The sequence below is a fragment of the Channa argus genome, chromosome 2 (genome assembly GCF_033026475.1).
Source record: "Channa argus isolate prfri chromosome 2, Channa argus male v1.0, whole genome shotgun sequence".
NCBI lineage: Eukaryota > Metazoa > Chordata > Actinopteri > Anabantiformes > Channidae > Channa > Channa argus.
In genome coordinates this window covers 3,374,231-3,382,806 of record NC_090198.1, presented here as the reverse complement: position 1 = coordinate 3,382,806, position 8,576 = coordinate 3,374,231, and positions in this window count along the sequence as shown.

Here is an 8,576-nt window from a genome sequence, read left to right as displayed (position 1 = left end):
CCAGTTCACAGAGAAACAGGAGCTCATGGTGGCAGTAATTATTGGAGATGTGGTGGAAATGATTAAATCACTAATGACATGATTAAAAAAATAATTGAGCAGAGTTAAAATCAGCACAACTCTGCCTAAGTCAAGTACAGTCCTACATGTAAAGCAACACTTTGATCCCATGAGGAACTTGATTGGTGCATTTTCATAACTTGGAGGTGCAGTTTGTTGTCAGAGAACCCGTGAGGCCACGGGGAATTGAGGACTGATGGTTGTGCACAACTAGACTACCAGTCCACAGTGGTAGATTGACAAACGCAAAGATGCAATTGATTACTCATAAGGTTGGGTTTATGAATTTTTATTCCACAGAAGTTTTATATCTATAATAAGTCTTAAAGATTCATGTTTGTGATGTACTCAGTACATAGAGAGAACAGGAGTGTACACATGTCTGTGGGGCCAGCACAAAAACACTGGTGCGCAATATGCACTGTCCTGCAGTGTAAAACCAACTGACTGTTTTGGGGTAACAGCCAGGTGAGCAAAATCCTGCGCTTAAAATACATCCATGCCAAAGAGAGATGAGCAATTGCTGCTCTGCGGAATAGATCAGTATGGATCAGTCCAGGAATAGAGGGGGTTTACAGGTGCTTAGTGTTTGAGCCCAATCTTACTGGGGATTAACGTGTGAATCAATGGAGTATAAATGCACATAAATATTAAAATAATAGTTGTCCAAAACTAATTATAGTTTTTTTATCTATCAGTTATACTAATGCTATTCACATATCGCTTTCTCCCTTCTGAACAAAATATTGAAGCTATACAAGATAGAATTCATAACCAAAGCATAAAACAAGCATGATTGTTCATTTGTCACGTAGTAACCGCCACCATGTTTGTATTTGTGTGATGGCTTGAGTTCATTTGCATTATTAATAAAGCCATCTTAGTTCATTTGCATGTGAAACAAATCAACTACCCATCTGGTGACTGGATATTCAAAGCCATAATAGACTATTGGATATGACAGCTGTGTGCTAAACATGCTATGCATGGGATTTTAAATGTAAACTATGTTACATACAACACTACAGCGTGTTTTTATTAAACACGTGTAATACAAAAAAAAGCACTGTTCTGTTTTACCTTATAGTTCTTAACATAAATGTACTCTTTCTGACCTGTGTCTCCCGATTTAAGTGTATGACTTGAGTCCACTTGGGCTGTCAAGTTTGAGCTGTTTCAAAAGTAGCACCTGATGTGTGCAACAAAATTACAGTTAAAGGTATTCATTTGTGAGGCTTTTGTTCAAACAAACAAATAAAATGTACATTTTTGTAAATTTTCAGTTAATGTGGGGAATTGAAAATAAATATCTAAAGGCTCAGGCTCACTGATCTTTATTAATGATAGAACGTTGAAGACATACACAAACATTTTATCTGCTGATTTTCAGAGAAATGTTTCAAAGAAATACATCTTCATTATGTATCCAATACATACTGTCAAATCAACAAAGTCAATCACCAGACCTATCCAATTATAGTATTTAACTGCTGAAGAGACAAACACACCAAAAGAGTCAAGTGAAGAATCCTGCAGTAAAATCATAGAAACTGTATCAAAACAAGAAACTAACAATTTTGTGAAAAAGTCACAGGCTTGATGCAGTTGTTGCAAACCACATTTGAAGTGGTATTTACTTTAAAGCAATTTGTTCTAATAATTTTGATAACTTAAAATTCAGGTAATCTAATGAAAAGGGTACCATGTTTTATGTTGTTTAACATATCGAGGTGTGGAAACTATTAAGTAAAAGATGGAATTATTTTCTATCGAAATCTACCATTTCCACTTTGGAACAGCACATTGTTCCAAAGCTTATACAGCAGTAGTTAATAGTTTTTGAAATTTTATTGCCATTACAAAACATTCCAGAATCTTCACTGGAGAGATTCTATAAACAACATATTTTACCATGCTCAGTATTATTTATAAATCTACACAAAGGTATGCCTGTGTAATCCCCTCAGTATTGAACAGCTGCATATGCACACAGGAGGCTATATAAGGATGGTAACCATGCAGGGCTAATATTTCTTGCATTAAGATACTTAATCTTGAATTACCTATTGAAATAAGCACCATGTATAATAGGAACTACATTTACTTTCTTTCAGATATAGAGGGAGGCAGTCTTTATTTGAATGCTCTTAACAGGAAACATCCGGATTCATCAGCAGCATGGTTTTCTTAATCGTCTTCAAAATCTGTGGTGCACACCACACTAAAACCCAGAGCTCTATGTCTCCTGAGCTGATAAATCTAAATACTATGCAGAAAATACTCGGAAAACTCAAGTGGGTTAGGTTTAGGGTTAGGGTCAACACTGAGTCAACTCTGATAAAGGTAATAAATTACTTACTACTGTCATTAGATTATGGAACTCATACTTCTTTACTCTTGTTGGATCTTTTTTCTACTGTCCTACTGTTTACCATCCCATCTGTGGGAATGAATTAAAAATGTTGGAGGCATTCCGGGCAAGTCCCTTAACTGGTTCACATCAGTGGAAGACCCATTAAGTTTGTTTCATTTACATTTAGTCATTTCATGTTTTTACCCAAAGCAAAGAAAGCAAAAATCTAAGTTAAGGTGAAAACAACAAAGAAACGTGCTATGAGAAGTGCTTCCATTTCATGAGATGCAAGTGCAAAATAAAAGATAGGATTTTTTTTTCAGGATTTAAGTGCATAGGAAGTTGTGGAAGAGTTAAGTTTTCAGTAGTTTTTTTGAATATTTGGAGTAAGGCTGCGGAGCATGCTTTGTTGCATTGCTTGTTGTTTTTTGTATGGTGATGGGACCACTGGATGGTGTTTGTTGGCAAAGCAGTGGACAGAAGAGATTCTAGACCTAAATAAGAGGGTTGAAGTAAGCAAGAGCTGTTAAGCCGACCACTCTGTAGGCAAGACACAGAGCTTTGAACCTGATGCGGGCAACTACAGTAAACCAGTGCAGAGATCTGAAGAATGTGTGTCTTTTTTACTGATGAAAAATAAGACATGGTGCTGCATTTTTGAGGGGGTTTATTGTGCATGCCAGTAACCCATTGCAGTAATTGAGACAAGATATGACCACTGCCTACACAATGAGTTGGGTTGTATAGTCAGAGAGGTAGGGTCTGATCTTTCTGATGTTGTAGAGGGCAAATCTGCATGCAAAGGAGATGTTTTGTTGTATTGAAAGTCTAGCTGGGAAGAGTAGAATTTAGGACTTGGACAGTTTGAGGTGAAGATGTCTTTCTCCTCAGCCAAGCAGAGATGTCAGAGAAACAGGCAGAAATGTGTGATGACACAGTGAAGTGACCCAGTGGAAAGGACAGAAGGAGGTGTGTCGCAGCATAGCAATGATAGAAAAAGCCATATTAGTGGATGATAGAACTGAGCCCTGAAGCACACAGGTAGAGAGGCTATGAAACAAAAAAGGGAAAGTAACCTTCAATAACAAAGGTCATAAATTTGTAATAACACAATCAATGATCAATGTTTAAAAATATGATTAAACATTGAGGCATAAAAAGTAAGTTTTAGGTTTTGATTTCAAAACCTCTAATTAAGCTGAAGCCTCATGTAAACATGCTGTGGAATCTTGAAATTTTCCAGACATAGTCCGGAGGTGGTGTTTGTGAGAACATAAATGTCTGAGTGAGATACTCTGGAGATTATCCAGAGTTTATCCCGAGAGCCCTCTAGTACAAAGTCTAAATTATGTGTGTGAGCCTGTGCATACAGCACACTGCTCTGTCCCGAATTGTTGAATGAATGGAATGCAAAACCAGAAGGGGACAAATGCAACCAGAAAGGGACACAAGCCAGTGTCGTCTTGTGCCAGTCCCAAGTCTGGATAAATGCAGAGGGTTGTGTCAGGAAGAGCATCTGACTTAAAACACATGCCAAATTAAACACGCAGTCATGACTTCCTCACTAAATCTGACTGGCTGCAACCAGTACTGTTTACCTACAGGGCGCTGGTGGAAATTGGGCTACTGTTAATGGAAGAAGGAGAGGAGGAAGGCGTGTTCGTAGGCAGAGGTTGAAGAGGAAAGCCAAGATTGTAGGACTGACAGTAGACTCTGAATGTTGGTACTATGACAGAAAAAGTCTAGAGAGTTGGTTGGTATGATGCAAAGAAGGAATGTGAACATACTGTGTCTCCAGGAGAATAGGTGGAATGGTAGCAAGGTAGGAAGCTAAGGAGCACAGTTCAAATTGTTTTACCGTGGGTCGGATAGGAAGAGAAATGGAGTAGTAGCTATCTTGGAAGAGGAGTTTCTGAAGAATGTTCTGGAGGTGAAAAGAGTATCAGATAGGTTGAAGTATCAGTCTGAGTATCAGTCTGATTCTGGAAATTGAAGGTGTGATGTTCAATGTTGTGAGTGGTTATGCCCCACAGTTAGGATGTGAGTTAGAAGAGAAGGAGAATTTCTGGAGTGAGTTAGATGAAGTAATGCAGAGCATCTTCAAAGCTGAGCGAGTTGCAGATTTCAGTGGACATGCTGGTGAAAGGAACAGAGGTGATGAGAATGTGATGGGCAGGTTTGGTCTTCAGGACAGGAACGCAGTAGGACAGATGGTGGTAGACTTTACAAAAAGGATGGATATGGCTGTAGGTTCTTCCAGAAGAGGCAGGCACATAGGGTGACATATAAGAGCAGAGGTAGAAGCACTCAGTGTCACGATCTGGCCCCCAGTTACACTTCCTCCCTTTGGACTTTTATTTTGTAGCCCTTTCCCCACTTCCTGTTCCTAGTCCTGTTCTTTAGCTTTACCCTTCATTATCCCTCTTTATTGTTTGCACCTGTCCCCCTCAGTATTTAGATCCAGCCTTCCCCACAGTTTTCTGCCAGATCCTCATCGTCATTTTCGACAGCTTATGTCCTGAACTCATTGTTTACCTGATCCTAGCAATCCTGAATCCTGCTTATTGGACTTAGGTTGCTTCTGTTTATTAGTTTCCTCAGTCTTTTCCTGTGTGTTCATTCTGGTTTAGTGGTTTATGTTTCTCATCTGTGTCTTATTTGTTTGGTGGGCTTTATGTTCATTTGTCCCCTTAGTTTTTAGTGTTAGTTGGGTTTCTTGGTTGGTAATTTAGGTTAAGTGGGCTGCATTTTAGTTTTTTATAATTTATCTTGTTCAGGTTTTGTGTTCAAGGTTGTTTCCCTGGAATCCTTGTTGCTCAGCATATTTCAGTTATTAGTCATGTTTTCCTTTGTACCCTCCTGTTGGGAGTGACTTCTGTTTATTAATGTTTTTTTTTTTTTTTTACCAATAAATGTGTTTGTTAGTTCAGTCCCTCTCACAGTCTCCTGATCAAAATTGACCAAGTAAGGAAGTCAGTTTAGCTGACCAGTGTGATGAACTATAGTTCCTCCTAGTTCACATGACAGCCGCGTTCTTTGTAAGGTAATTTTGGCTTCTGATTTCTCTCACTGTCTTTCTATCTGTCCAGCAGTGTCTCTGTTTAACTACAACTGTAAGAAAGCAAGAGAGAGACAGAAACCCCTGTCTTGTACACACACACATACACACACACACACACACTTCACTGGCTGTGAGAACACGAGGAAAGTTATGGACATTATGGATTCCTCTTTACTCTAACCTAAAACTGAATCTAAGGTGTGAGTCCTGGATAAATTATCCCCCGAATGACTGATCACTGAAATATTTTGGCAGGCAGTGTAATAACACAGACCTGTATTTAGTGTCAGTCCCGGTACAAATGTTTTTCTCATGAATTGTCACAATTTCACAACCAATGTAACATCACATTGATTCAATCATGAAACTTAATGTGGCAAGCCATTGTCATATTTGTTTTATTACATTTTAATTGTCTTTATAATCAAACTCTCATGAACGTCTCTGCTGAGCTCCCCGGACACAAATCAAAGACACATTAAATACTTGAATACCATTATTCAGCTATGGGCATGTTTCTTAGTGTGGCATTGTAACAGACAGTAGGGGTGACAGTGTAACTCACATCGTTTGGCCCACAACTTTGATTCATACAAATCTGTCACTGGACCTCTGAACTGGGTAAGAAAAAGCATCTCCTCACGAAAAAACACTTGAGTTGGAATAGACCAGTCACAGCCACCACATCAGTTCTGGCTCTATTTTGTACATAGTGCTTAGCAATTAGCAAATCTATGTGGTGTTTCTCTTTACCTTGTTTTGAAAATTGACGAGCCAGCCTAGAAAAGTCATGAGCAAAAAATGAAGAAACTTTTTATTGGTGTTTTACAGTGATTAGATGCTGCAGCTGATCCATCTTTGAGATTTGTCATAGTACAAAACTGTGCACATCATTTATCTCAGATGTAATATCATCCATAATTCTGTTCACTGAAAGATCTATATGTAACTGATATAACAAAAGAAACATTTTTGTTTTGGGGCATTTTCCCATTTTAGGACTGTTCCACTGTTACAGCTTCCCCCAAAGGGGCCTTGAACTCCCTTTGAAGCAACAAAATCCCCGAGTCTGGGAGGTATCAGTGACTGATAAATTGCATTTATAAAGTATTCAGTATATAAAGAATTTCATTGCTCAACTGTCAGCAATGGCTGAGACATGGCTGAAAATGAGTCCCGGGGAATATGTGGATTTATGGTCAGACCAGTAACTCAGCATCTGGTGTGTACCTCATCAGTTCAGCAGCCTTCTATAGCAATTTTTCAACGCATTAAAAAAAACAGATTAGTCATGAAATTAGAAACAGGCCTAAATTTGTCATTGGCTTTTCATTACAGTAATTAGAGGCAGCAATGCCTTGATATACTCATTATTCCTGAAACAATAAATAAATGAATCAATTTACAAACACATTAATAAATGCAGATGCATTCATAAAAAATAAAGAAAGCCTTGTTGGTTCAGCCTATCATTTCTTGTTAGCCTGAGCAGTAACATGACAAATTTGTTTGATGGATCTGTGGACAATATTAACTAAAGTTTTTCTATCAATGTGCAGATGCTTGGGAAACTTTATCACATTCACACCTCTGCAATGGCATTTTTAGCACACAGCATTATCTATACAAACACAAACTCCAGCTGTAGATCATCAGAAAATACAGTTACTTCATGGCGGTCAGGGGAATTCCATCTTGCTTGTCTCGCAGCCACCCACCACTTCCCCAACTCCACCTATCAGCAGAGCCCCAGGTTGCTCCGGGTGGCTCAGATGAGCATCTCGCATGCCACTGCCATCAGTGTGTGTGTGAATGGGTGAATGAGAAGCATTGTAAAGCGCTTTGGATAAAAGTGCTATATAAGTGGCCATTTATAAGAAGACTTCTGCTGTGCTAAGAAGGTTTATGATGAAAATCAAGTTTCATTTTAATTAAATACATCTTAGCAATTGAGAAAAACTCTAACTGACTTTCAAACAAGAAATATACTAACTAACATGATAGAGGAGCTCTGGCTCAGGGACACCCTGACCTCTCAGCCCCCTGAGCCTGTGCCCAGGAGTTATTTATCAACTATTTTAATTTATTGCAGGCAGGTGTTAGAGAAGATCATTAAAAACAGTAGCCAATTTGTCCATGGTTAGACCACTAGCATTTTCAGCCTGAAGTGTGTACGGTTTAGTATCTGTGTGTGAAGCCCATTTGTAAACCTGTACAACATGTGGCTCAATTTTGTTGGCATTTGTGACTTCTGGGAAAGTTTTCTCAGCCTTTGCTATAATCCAATGTAATTCGTGTTAAGCCTTCATATTCTCTTGCAACAGCTTTGTTCCTGTTTATGCAGATTGTTAAATACTTAATCAAATAATTTGAGCAACACTCTAGCTGAGGAATCATCATCCTTGTCATTATTCCTCCCCATTACTCCCACAGGGGCATAACATAGACTCTTATTATGTACTAAGCTCCACGTGATCAAATAAATTCCAATAAGCAAAAATGAAACAATGAACAATTCATTTCACAAGGGATGGTCTTCCACTAACAATAAAGTTTATGTACCTGAAAATTTGGAATGAGAGACATCTGCATAGTAAAGGGCCGAGGACACTTTGTGGATTAAGGACCTGTTGAATTGCGTGAACCTTTGTGTAAAAGCTGTACTCTGAATTTAGTTTAAATATGTGCAAGTTGAAAAGAACAGTTTGTCTTTTATTCTTTATACTTTTGCAGAACCAAAAGAAATCTGCAACTGAAAGAAAGATTCTGTCAACATGCTGTGTTGTCCGAAGAAAATAAATTGGCTCTGCTGAAGAGACAGCTGGAAAGCAAAATGAAAAAAGGCAGTGAAAGCACCAGAGACAGAGATGATGTGAGCAGAGATACAAATGAATTTTCTATCAACGATAAATGTACAGAGTTTTTTCTTTTTGTTAGATATAAAATTAGTTTTCTTAACTAAAGAAAGTGTGCTCCTCTGTCCAGTCTCTTTCAACTGGGGCGAATAAGATAAAAGTGTAAGTAAATGCACTGATGTCTGAACTGACAGGGCAATGTCAGTATACAGCAATATGACAGGAATGTAGCTGCTACACAAAGGTT